At 43.2% G+C, this 10,367-nt stretch overlaps 1 pseudogene; it reads left to right on the plus strand.

The window, feature by feature from the left end:
* Window positions 1-1,954: 1,954 nt before the first annotated feature.
* The window catches only part of LOC100959035, a 30,142-nt pseudogene continuing 21,729 nt past the window's right edge, over window positions 1,955-10,367 (plus strand).

The following is a 10,367-nucleotide window of genomic DNA, read 5'->3' on the forward strand; positions in this document are numbered from 1 at the left end:
GATTATTTTTTAAAAAGTTCCTTTATGGCTCCATGCCGGTAGCACAATAGTTACAGTGTCGGCCACATACACAGAGACTGGAAGGTTCAAACCCGGCCCTGGCCAGCTAAACAACGACAACTGCAACAACAACAAAAATAGCCGGGTGTTGTGGCAGGTGCCTATAGTTCCAGCTGCTTGGGAAGCTGAGGCAAGAGAATCTCTTAAGCCCAAGAGTCTGAAGTTGCTGTGATCTGTGATGCCATGGCACTCTACCAAGGGCAGTATAGTGAAATTCTGTCTCCAAAAAAAAAAGTTTCTTCAGAATTCAAATGGTCAAACTTAACAATTTGGCCATGCATGGTTTGGTTTTCTTAAAGCAAAGCTTTCTTGTATCACTGATAATTGTCATGCACCATATAGCCCAGACAGGCTGAGTGTATTCTAACAGAGCCACCATATGTCCAGCCCCTGGCATATCCAAGCCCTGTTTGAAAACACTGTGTTTACCAGCTCATCTAGTGCTCAAAATGGCCCACTGAGACCACTGATGGGCCCCTTTTACAGATGAGGCTGCAGAGACCCAAGAGGTCAGACAACCTGTCCCCAGCTTTACATGACCAGCAAGTAGAGGAGCTTGTATTTGAACCCTGATAACTCCCACTGAAAAGACCCTACTATGACACTATACCTACTCTCCCTCTCTACCCTAGATTGTTGCCATCCATCTTTCTGGAGAAGTCAAGTATCCCCTTTCGGACCAGGCCTGTCCTACTCCCTACTCAGTAGTCACAGCAAATCACCCAGAGCAGAGCCTGCCACATGCACTTTGGCACAGTGCCTTCCCTCCAGGACCAGAGAAGCATCCCGTTACCTGCTGCACACCTCCCTCTACAAGCGTCTCCCATTACAGGTGCCAGCCTCTGCAGAGGTCATGAGGAGCACCTCTTCTCCCAAAGACTGCTGCTCCAAAACAATGGGAAAAGCAACCAGTGAGACTGCAGACTCTCTCCAAAGGCAAGCCAAAGCCAAGGAGAGAGAGAACTCAGGTGCTCCCCACTCATGGTCCCATTTAACTCCTGACATCCTGGGGAAGTAGATATCATCACACCCACTTCACTGACAAGAAAACTAGAACTCCAAGAAACATGTCTAAATTTGCACAGGTGCACTCTGGGAGGTTGAGGCAGGTGGATCATTTGAGCTCAGGAGTTCGAGGCCAGCCTGAGCAAGAGCAAGACTCCTATCTCTACTGAAAATAGAAAAATCAGCCAGGCCAGTGCCTGTAGTCCCAGTTATTTGGGAGGCTAAGGCAAGAGGATCACCTGAGTCCAACAGTTTGAGGTTGCTGTGAGCTATGATGCCACAGCAGGTGTCCTCAAACTACAACCCGCGGGCCACATGCAGCCCGCCTAGGACATTTATCCGGCCCACCAGGTGTTTTTGCCACTGCTTCCTGTCCTACTTAGCAGCCAACTTGTCCTGGGACTCTCAGTCCAGCCCTCCAGCGGTCTGGGGGATGGTGAACTGGCCTCCTGTTTAAAAAGTTTGAGGACCCCTGTGCCACAGAGTGAGACTTTGTCTCTAAAAAAAAATAAAAATAAGTGAATTTGCAAAGCTGGTGATGGTGAAACCTGGATCAGCCCTGTGTGGTCTGGCTTAAAAACCCCAGCCTCACCCAACGCACCAGGCTGAAGGAGAAGTCAGAAAACCTTCTTGAGGAATTTGACATTAGGGGCTCCTAGTCAAAAAGCCTAGCCAGATCATCCTAAAGTAACAATCAGTTAACAGCCCCTCTGGTCTAAACTGAGCTACCAATCAGCCATTTACTCCCTCTTACTCAGCATGTGAAAAAGGATTCTCCATTAAAGAGACTGAAAGACAAATGCAGGTATGGTGGGGTCGGGGATTGACAGGGAGGAAACGGAATACACAGAGGGAGGAAGGAGACAGTAAGAATCTACCAGCGTCGGCAATGGCCATCCCTGAGCCAGAGCTTAGGTAGGCCATGATGGCCACTATGTCTTCTGGGCCACCTCTGGTGAATGGCACACACACCATGCAGTACATCAGTGCTGTGGCACATGGTTGCACGCTTTTGTGCTCCGCCTGAAGCACCTGCCAAGGTTCATTAGTGGAGCTAAGGTCCAGCCCATACTCCTCTTACCCAGCCATGCACCTGGCATGGGGCTGCTAACACCCAGAGGAAAAGCACCAAAAGGACCATCCGCTTACCCGTCTGAGTGCCCATGGGCTGTGGCCACCTAGAGCCACAAGGGCTTTCAGAGGCCTATATTTTTGCATCTCAGCTCTTTGCCTTCATACTGTTCCTGCTTTCTGAGCATCTGCTCCTCAATGTCCTCCCCACTGGCCCCAGTCGGCCTAGCTAAACTTCATGAAGCTCAGCTCAGTGTCACCTCCTCCAGGTAGCCTTCCTTACCCCCAGCAGAGCAGGACAGGTGCTCCCTCTCTTCACTCTAAATCTACAGGGAATAACTCAGGGCAGTGTCACTAAGCCCAGGATCAAGAGAGGGCAAACCCTGCCAAGAAAGAGTTTGGTCTTTAGAATAAGACAAGCCAGGCTTCAAATCCTGCTTGTTATTTACTAGTGGGGAGACCTTTCTTGTGTCTTTTTTTCGGAGAGGCCAGGCTGGAGCACAGTGGCATCATCATAGCTCACTGCAACCTCAAACTCCTGGGCTCATGCAATCCTCCTTCCTCAGCCTCCTGAGTAGCTGGGACTACAGGTTTGAACCATAATGCCCAGCTAATTTTTCCCTTTTTAGTAGAAATAAGATCTCACTCTTGTTCAGGCTGGTCTTGAACTTCTGACCTCAAGTGATCCTCTTGCCTCAGTCTCCTGAAATGCTGGGATAACAGGCATGAGCCACCGCACTTGGCCTGGATCCCTTTTAAACTCAGAGTTGGCACTGTGGCTGGTTTGGCACTCTGGGCTGTGCTTTGGTCCATCAGGAGTGCTGGTGGGACACCATTTATGAACAGAGTGCTTCACAGTTGGCTGTTCTTCCCGATGTTCACAGGATGTTCTTCCCGATCATTGATACCCTCTGTGCACGCCCTTTTTTTTTTTTTTTTTTAGTTGAGGCAACATCTCAGTTTGTCACCCTTGGTAGAGTGCTGTGGTGTCTTTGCTCACAGTAACCTTAAATTCTTGGGCTCAAGTGATTCTCTTGTCTCAGCCTCCCAAGTAGCTGGGACTACAGGTACTTGCCCCAACATCTGGCTATTTTTAGAGACGGGGTCTTGCTCTGGCTCAAGCTGGTCTTGAACCTGTGAGCTCAGGTGATCGACCTGCCTTGGCTTCCCAGAGTGCCGGAAGTACAGGCAGGAGCCACCACAACTGGCGTGGGCATCCTTTTCATGAAGATGCTCTCTCACCCTTACCCTGAGATTTCATGTACACACAGGCGATGTCAACCATGTCACAAATCTGCCAAATGGTCAAGAGGCATCACTAAATATCAGAGGCATCCTCCGATATTCAGAAGATTCACAAGCTCCCAGAGATTCAGAAATGTGGGGAAAATGTATGTCTTAGATCAATGAAAAGTGCTCGCTCACCACGACTGTGAATCTCATCTTTTTAAGGTCAAACATTTTCTAACTACATTTCCCAGTCTCCCTTGCAGACTTATAACCTCACTTATAACCAGTAGGATGGACCCATAGAAGGCTCTGATTTGGAAATAAGCAGGACAGAATTTATCTGTTTGCAAGCATGGGAGACAGCAGAGGCCCTCTTTCTGGGGCTAACTAGATCATTCAAGCAGCAATGTTTTCTGGAAGCTTTGCCTAGACCTGCTTCTTCAGCCTTCTAACTATTCTGTGAGGAGTAAATTCCTTTCTGTCCCAAATAGAGAGAGTTGCCCACCTAAGATCTTTACTTGCCTTTTTCCTTGTTAACAAAAGCCTGATTTTGTTGGGTGTCAGGATTACGTACCCAGCTGAAACACTGTATTTCCCAGGCTCCTCAAAGAGAGAGCGAAACACGTAGTTAAATTCTGGCCAATGAGATATAAGTAAAAGTTGATGGGTGGAGTTTTGAAAAAAAATCCAGAGAAGGTGAGTTCAAAGTGTTCCCTAAGGTAATGTCCCTCACATGATATGACTCTGCTACCCAAAGCTAGAGTTTCATTTTATTGTTAACTGTAGACATAGGGCACATATTCAAGATAAGTATTTTCAGAAACAAAATCATGCCCTGAAATATATATTCAGAATTATTATAAGGCAACGAAGATACAAAACCTTTGGCTCCAGATGTGCGTAGACAACCCCCACAGGAGAGAGAGAATGCTCTCTGGGCTCTGCAGATGGATTTGTACCCAGGGGCCTTGTGAAGCTAGTCAGCGTGCCCAGGACTTTCTGGGTACCAACCGGCCCTGCAGTTCTGAGATGGTGTAAGTGCAGGAGATAGTCAACAGGTTGGAACCTGAGTCTGTTGCTTTGCCTTTTCTGAGGTAAATTTTGAATTACATAGGGGCGGGAGGAATGGGTGGAGGGAGGGTGATTATAGGGATCACTTCTGAGGTTTATCTTACAAGGGTCCAAGTGAACCTTTCTAAGAGTAGAATGTGAACGTTTTAAAATAATAACTAAGAAAATGACATGAAGGCTATGTTAAACAGTTTGATGGAAGTATTTCGGATTGTGTGTGAAAACCCCACACTGTACCCCAGAAGTGCATTAATGTACATAGTTACCACCATTCAATAAAAAAGAAAAAGAAAAAAAAATTTGAATTACATGACCATTGACTTGGGTTTTATTTTTTATATCTCAAGATTTGTCATTGAATAATAATGGATGTCCATCTTACAGAAAACCTATGTTGATAACTCAGCAAATGGTAATTTTCCTCACGTTTTCTCTACATCCCTCTGGTACCCTCAGAAGTTGGCACTGGTTTCATAATGGTGCCATTTATTAGTGTTTTAAATTAGAATAATCTTGCCTTGTGAAGCTTTGGATTATTTTAAGTTTCTTTGTGGATTAAATGTTCCTTGTCTAACAACGTTCCAGTGCCTATTCCACACTGCATACAGAAGTTCTATGGTGTATATAAATACACACACACACACACACATACATTTTGACACATAGTCTCACTTTGTTGCCCTCAATAGAGTTCCATAATCACAGTTTACAGCAACCTCAAACTCTTGTCTCAGCCTTCCAAGTAGCTGGAACTGCAGGTGTACACCACCACACCTGGCTAGTTTTTCTATTTTTTTTATTTTAGTAGCAATGGAGAGTCTCTCTCTTGCCCAGGCTGGTCTTGAACCCTTGAGTTCAAGCGCTCCACCTGCCGCCTCAGCCTCCCAGAGTGCTAGTGTCACAGGCGAGAGCCACCACACTCAGTGGCATATTCTGTTGAACCTAGTAATGAAATAATGAGTACCATCTGTCCCACCTGAAAGTGCCTTCCTGCGACACAAATGTATTTTATAACAAAGAAGGAGGGGAGAAGGCTGACTCAGTTGCTCAGTCTCCTTTTGTCCTTGCCTCTTCCTTCTCCTTTTGCCTTGAAGGCAAATGTGAAGTCTGGAGCTAACATTGTCTGAGCAGAAATACAAAAAAAGTCTGAATCCCTGAAGACATCACTTCAACCCTGGATTGCCCATCGTATCCTTGAGGATACTAAGTGATCCAAATTTGGTACCTCAAAATAGAGGCTGCAAGTTACAGAATTGGCGGATGGGGAAGGGTAGGTTTGGGGCCACAGAGGTAAAGATGTGGCAGGTTGAAAAGTTCAGTTATGTGGTAGTGAAACATGTAGTCAAATTCTTGCCTATGCCAACCAAAGCAGTAGATTGGGGCACATAGTGGGAAAAGGTGCACAGTATTGGCAGGTGTTGGCTCAGTACATCTTGGGTTCTTTTAGCCATGCTCTGTAAGAAAGGGAAAACTCAGGGTAGAGCCAGTTGATTGAAAAAGGAAGGAAATATCACTCAGCCTATAGCCTAAACTCTAAATTGATTGAGAGTCCTATAATTTGGAGCTTTGCAGAGGTGAAGAATTCAGCTGCTTCTGTACTCCACTATGTGAAATGAATATAAAGAAGCAGTCTCAGGAATAAGCTCTAAACCTAGGATAAGAAAACTATCCTCCAGTTTTCTCAATCTCCTTCCATTGGGAGTTTTCAGGCAGACAATTGGGGTTGAGCCCATCAGGAAGATCAAAGCAAGCACTTTGCCTTTCCACGTGGGCCTACTGTTTCAAATAACCTCAAGGCACAAGCAAGGTGGGATAGGCCAAAGCAGAGGTCAACAGTTACAGAGCCCCAAATTTTCAGACTTAAAAAAAAAAAAAGATCCTCGCAGTTAGTATAATTGTCACAGGATCAGTGTCCAGAATATGCTAAGAATTCTCACAAATCAATGCAAACAAGACAAACTACTTAATCCAATAATGGACAACAGAATTGGAGGGGCATTGCCCAGATAAGGAAACACACATAAAACATTGTTCAACCTTGTTAGTAATCAGAAAAATGAAAATTTTGGCCCCGACATAAGATTTTACGGTCAAAAGGCTAACAAAAATTAACATCAGAAAACACCAAGCATAAGCCACGATGTGGTGGTGTAAATTGATAAACCATTATAGAAAACAGTTTGCCAGGAAAGAGTTAAACATCCAGACCCCATGACACCATGAATCTAAACATAGAGACCTTCCCTACTTACACTTAGGGTGATTTGGCTTAAGTTCCTTCTTCCCTGCCTTCCTTCCTCTCTCCCTCCCTCCCTACCTCTCTCTCTCCCTCTTCCTTTCTTTCCTTTCTCTCTTTCTTTCTTTTGAGACAAGGTCTTGCTTTGTCACCCAGGTTGGAGTGCAGCGATGTGATCATAGCTCACTGTAGTACCAAACTCCTGGATTCAAGAAATCCTCCTGCCTCAGCTTCCCAAGTAGCTGGCACTACAAGCTCATGCTATCAAGCCTGAGTAATCTTTCTATTTTTTTGTAGAGATAGAGTCTACGTTGCCCAGGCTGATATTAAACTCCTGTCCTCAAACCATCCTCCTGCCTTGGCCTTCCAAAGTACTAAGATTACAGGTATCAGCCACTACACCTGCAAACTATAATTTGTCAACTTTGTGATGATGCAAAAGCAATACTCATTCAGTAGAAACAATACTTCCAATACCCATACAAACATTCTACGTTCAATAAATTACATGAGATACTCAATACATTTTAATAAAATTGACCTTGCATTAGAGGATTTTGCCCAACTGTGGGCTAATGTTAAGTGTTTTGAGCACATTTAAGGTGGGCTAGGATAAGCTATGCAGTCAGTAGATTAGCTGTATTAAATGCATTTTTAATTTATAATATTTCCAATTTACAATGGGTTTATCAGGACATAATTCCATCTTAAGTCAGGAGCATCTGGAAAAATGCTTGAACATGTATACTGGGTTAAGTTGCCAAATATCTTCAGAGCAGCAGTGCCTATAATACATAGGAGCAGTATCCACCTTCAGCTGTAGACTGGATTAACAAATTTTGGATTAAAGAATTTCTTAACAAAGACATGCATGAAGCAGTGAAAATAGAATAATTATAGCCACATGCATCAACGTGGTTAAATTGCTAAAGCATAATGTTGAAAGAAAAAAACAGGCTATAGAAGATTTTTTTCTATTTGCAAAAAGTGCAAAACCAGGCAAAACTAAATACTACATTATAGAGCAATATGGGAATATGTGGGAAGATGCAAATGAAAACAAAGGAATGGTTAATACAAAATCAGGATTTAGGTCTCGCTGAGCAGAGAGATAGGATGCCCCTGGAGGGGAGACCCGGGCTTCTAAATTGTTGGCAACATTCTACTTCCTAAGTGTGGGGGGCGGGGAGAACATCGAGGTTTGAACGTCCAAGTTGGTTTTAGTTTTCAGATGTCTGTATTTGAGACCCTAGCCCATTATGTGCACTCTTTTATGATTATTTTACAATCAAAACAAAACAGAAAACCTTGGGGAGCTAAGATATTGGGCTGTGGTTATACACAGATTGAACCAGAAGAACATAGCCTGCAAACAGACTAAGTTACTGTATTAGAGAAAAATAGAAAAGAACAAGGCTAGCCACAAGGCTCTGACCCTGAACTCATGCCAACAGGAAGCAAGTTGCTAAAGCCCTAATTATGGTTTCTTGGGAGGGACATCTCCTTAATGGCCACACCGGCTGTGGACACAAGAGGATAATAGATTAGGAAGATCTTCACAGAGGGCAAACCCAAGATTGCTCGAGTGCTTGCTCTCCACTGCCTACACAGTGGTCTTCAGAATCTGATCATGTTCTGGGGCAGAAGTCTGGTGTGTTCTGTATGGCCTCTTTTCTGAGTGCGTTTTTATTGTGAACGTCCCATTCCTTTCTCCACTACATCTCAGGTGTGTGGGGGACAGACAACTTACCTTTCAGTTTAGAGCAGTGTTTTTCAAACTTTTTTATCTCACGGCATACTTAAACCTATAGTTACACGTCTAGGTAAATCATGTTGATTAAAAAAAGATTTTAAAAAAGGATATATTTACTGTGCTTTGAACTTCTTTCAAAAATAATTTAATGATCTTTAGAAATTTTCACAGCACACCTAGGATCCTCTCATGGCACACCAGTTTGCCACCGCACACCAGTTGAAAATCACTGGTTTAGAGACCTCAGGTTCCTAGCAAGCTACATCTGCCACTGATAGAATGGACCAACACACCACCCAGGCCTGAACTTTATTTAAATTGGATATAAACACTGGATGAGACATAGGGCAGGGTAGATGTGTTCTGAAGATGGGGAAAGCACGTGATGGGCGGCACAGGAAGAAGATTGGGATAAAGACTGCTAGTTACTCGCCAATATAAACATTTCCTTTCTTCCTTATTAATGAAGCCCAATTTTGTTAAGGGATCTATATGCTTAGCTAAAACTACAACAGTACCTGCAAGTCCAGTGCCAAAAATAAAGCAACGATGATATATAGCTGCCTTCCTAACAAATGGAGCAATCATGCCATAAGGTTCCGGCCCTTAAAATTAGGTATAATGTGAATGGTACTTCAGAGAAAGCTACTTAAAAAGAAATATAATTCAGTTAACAAGTGCACTTCTCTGGTGTCTTTCTGTTGCCTGGAACATAGAAGGAGTTTTGTGATCATGAGACACACTTGATGATAGAATTTGTTATGGAATGAATGCTTATATTGAATGAATTGTATATTGAAACTCTAAACCCTAGTGAGTCTGTATTTAGAGTAAGAAAGTAACTAAGATTTAATGAGTTCATAAATCATGATGGGAACCTGTTGTGATAAAATTGGTATCCTTCAAGAAAAGACACCAAAGCTCCCTTGCACATTCTCTTTCTCTGTCTTGCTCACCCTCTCATTCTCTCTTTATATACATCCTGTCACATGCTCAAACAAAAGGCTCTGTAAAGGCAAAATGGCTATCTTAAAGCCAGGAAGAGGGAACCAGAAACCAGAAATCAGAACCCTGACAGAATCTTGATCTTGGACTTTCCAGCCTCTAGAACTGTGAGAAAATCAATTTATGTTACTTAAGTCAATTAGTCTGTGGTATTTTGTTATGGCAGTTTCAGCTAAGACAGAAGCTGTGTATGGGCTTGGCGCCTGGAGCTTAGCAGCTAGGGTGCTAGCACCAGAGCTGGCCTGCTGAACCCAGCACAGGCCTGCCAAACAACAATGACAACTACAACCAAACAATAGCTGGGTGTTGCGGCAGGCACCTATAGGCCCAGCTACTTGGGAGGCTGAGGCAACAGAATAGCCTAAGCCCAAGAGTTTGAGTAGTGCAAAGCCCTACTCTACCCAGGGTGACAGCTTGACACTTTGTCTCAAAATAAATAAATAAATAAATAAACCAGAAGCTATATATGTGTTAACAATGCTACCACAGAAAGATTAAAGGACTTTGAGATGAAAAAAGAGACCCAGAAATAGTTAATTCAATAATAGTAGTTGGGGACTTCAGCCCTACTTTCAATAATAAATAGAAGATTTTAACACTATAAACTAACTAGTCCTATAAGACATCTATAGAACACTTTATCCAACAATGCAAGAATAGATATTCTTCTCAAGCATACATGGGACATTCTCCAGGATAGACCCCATGCTAGGTCAGAAAACAAGCTTCAATTTCAAACAGACTGAACTCATACAACATTCTCCCACTACAATGAAATTAGATTACAGAACAATAAAAGGAGGAAATTTAGGAAATTCACTAATATGAATTCCTAATATGTGGAATTAAACAACATATGCCTAAATTATGCATAATGAAGAATGGGTCAAAGAAGTCACAAGGCAAATTAGAAAATATGTTGATATGAATGAAAAT

The sequence above is a fragment of the Otolemur garnettii genome, unplaced genomic scaffold, assembly GCF_000181295.1.
Source record: "Otolemur garnettii isolate 467f Iridium unplaced genomic scaffold, OtoGar3 scaffold00059, whole genome shotgun sequence".
Lineage (NCBI taxonomy): Eukaryota > Metazoa > Chordata > Mammalia > Primates > Galagidae > Otolemur > Otolemur garnettii.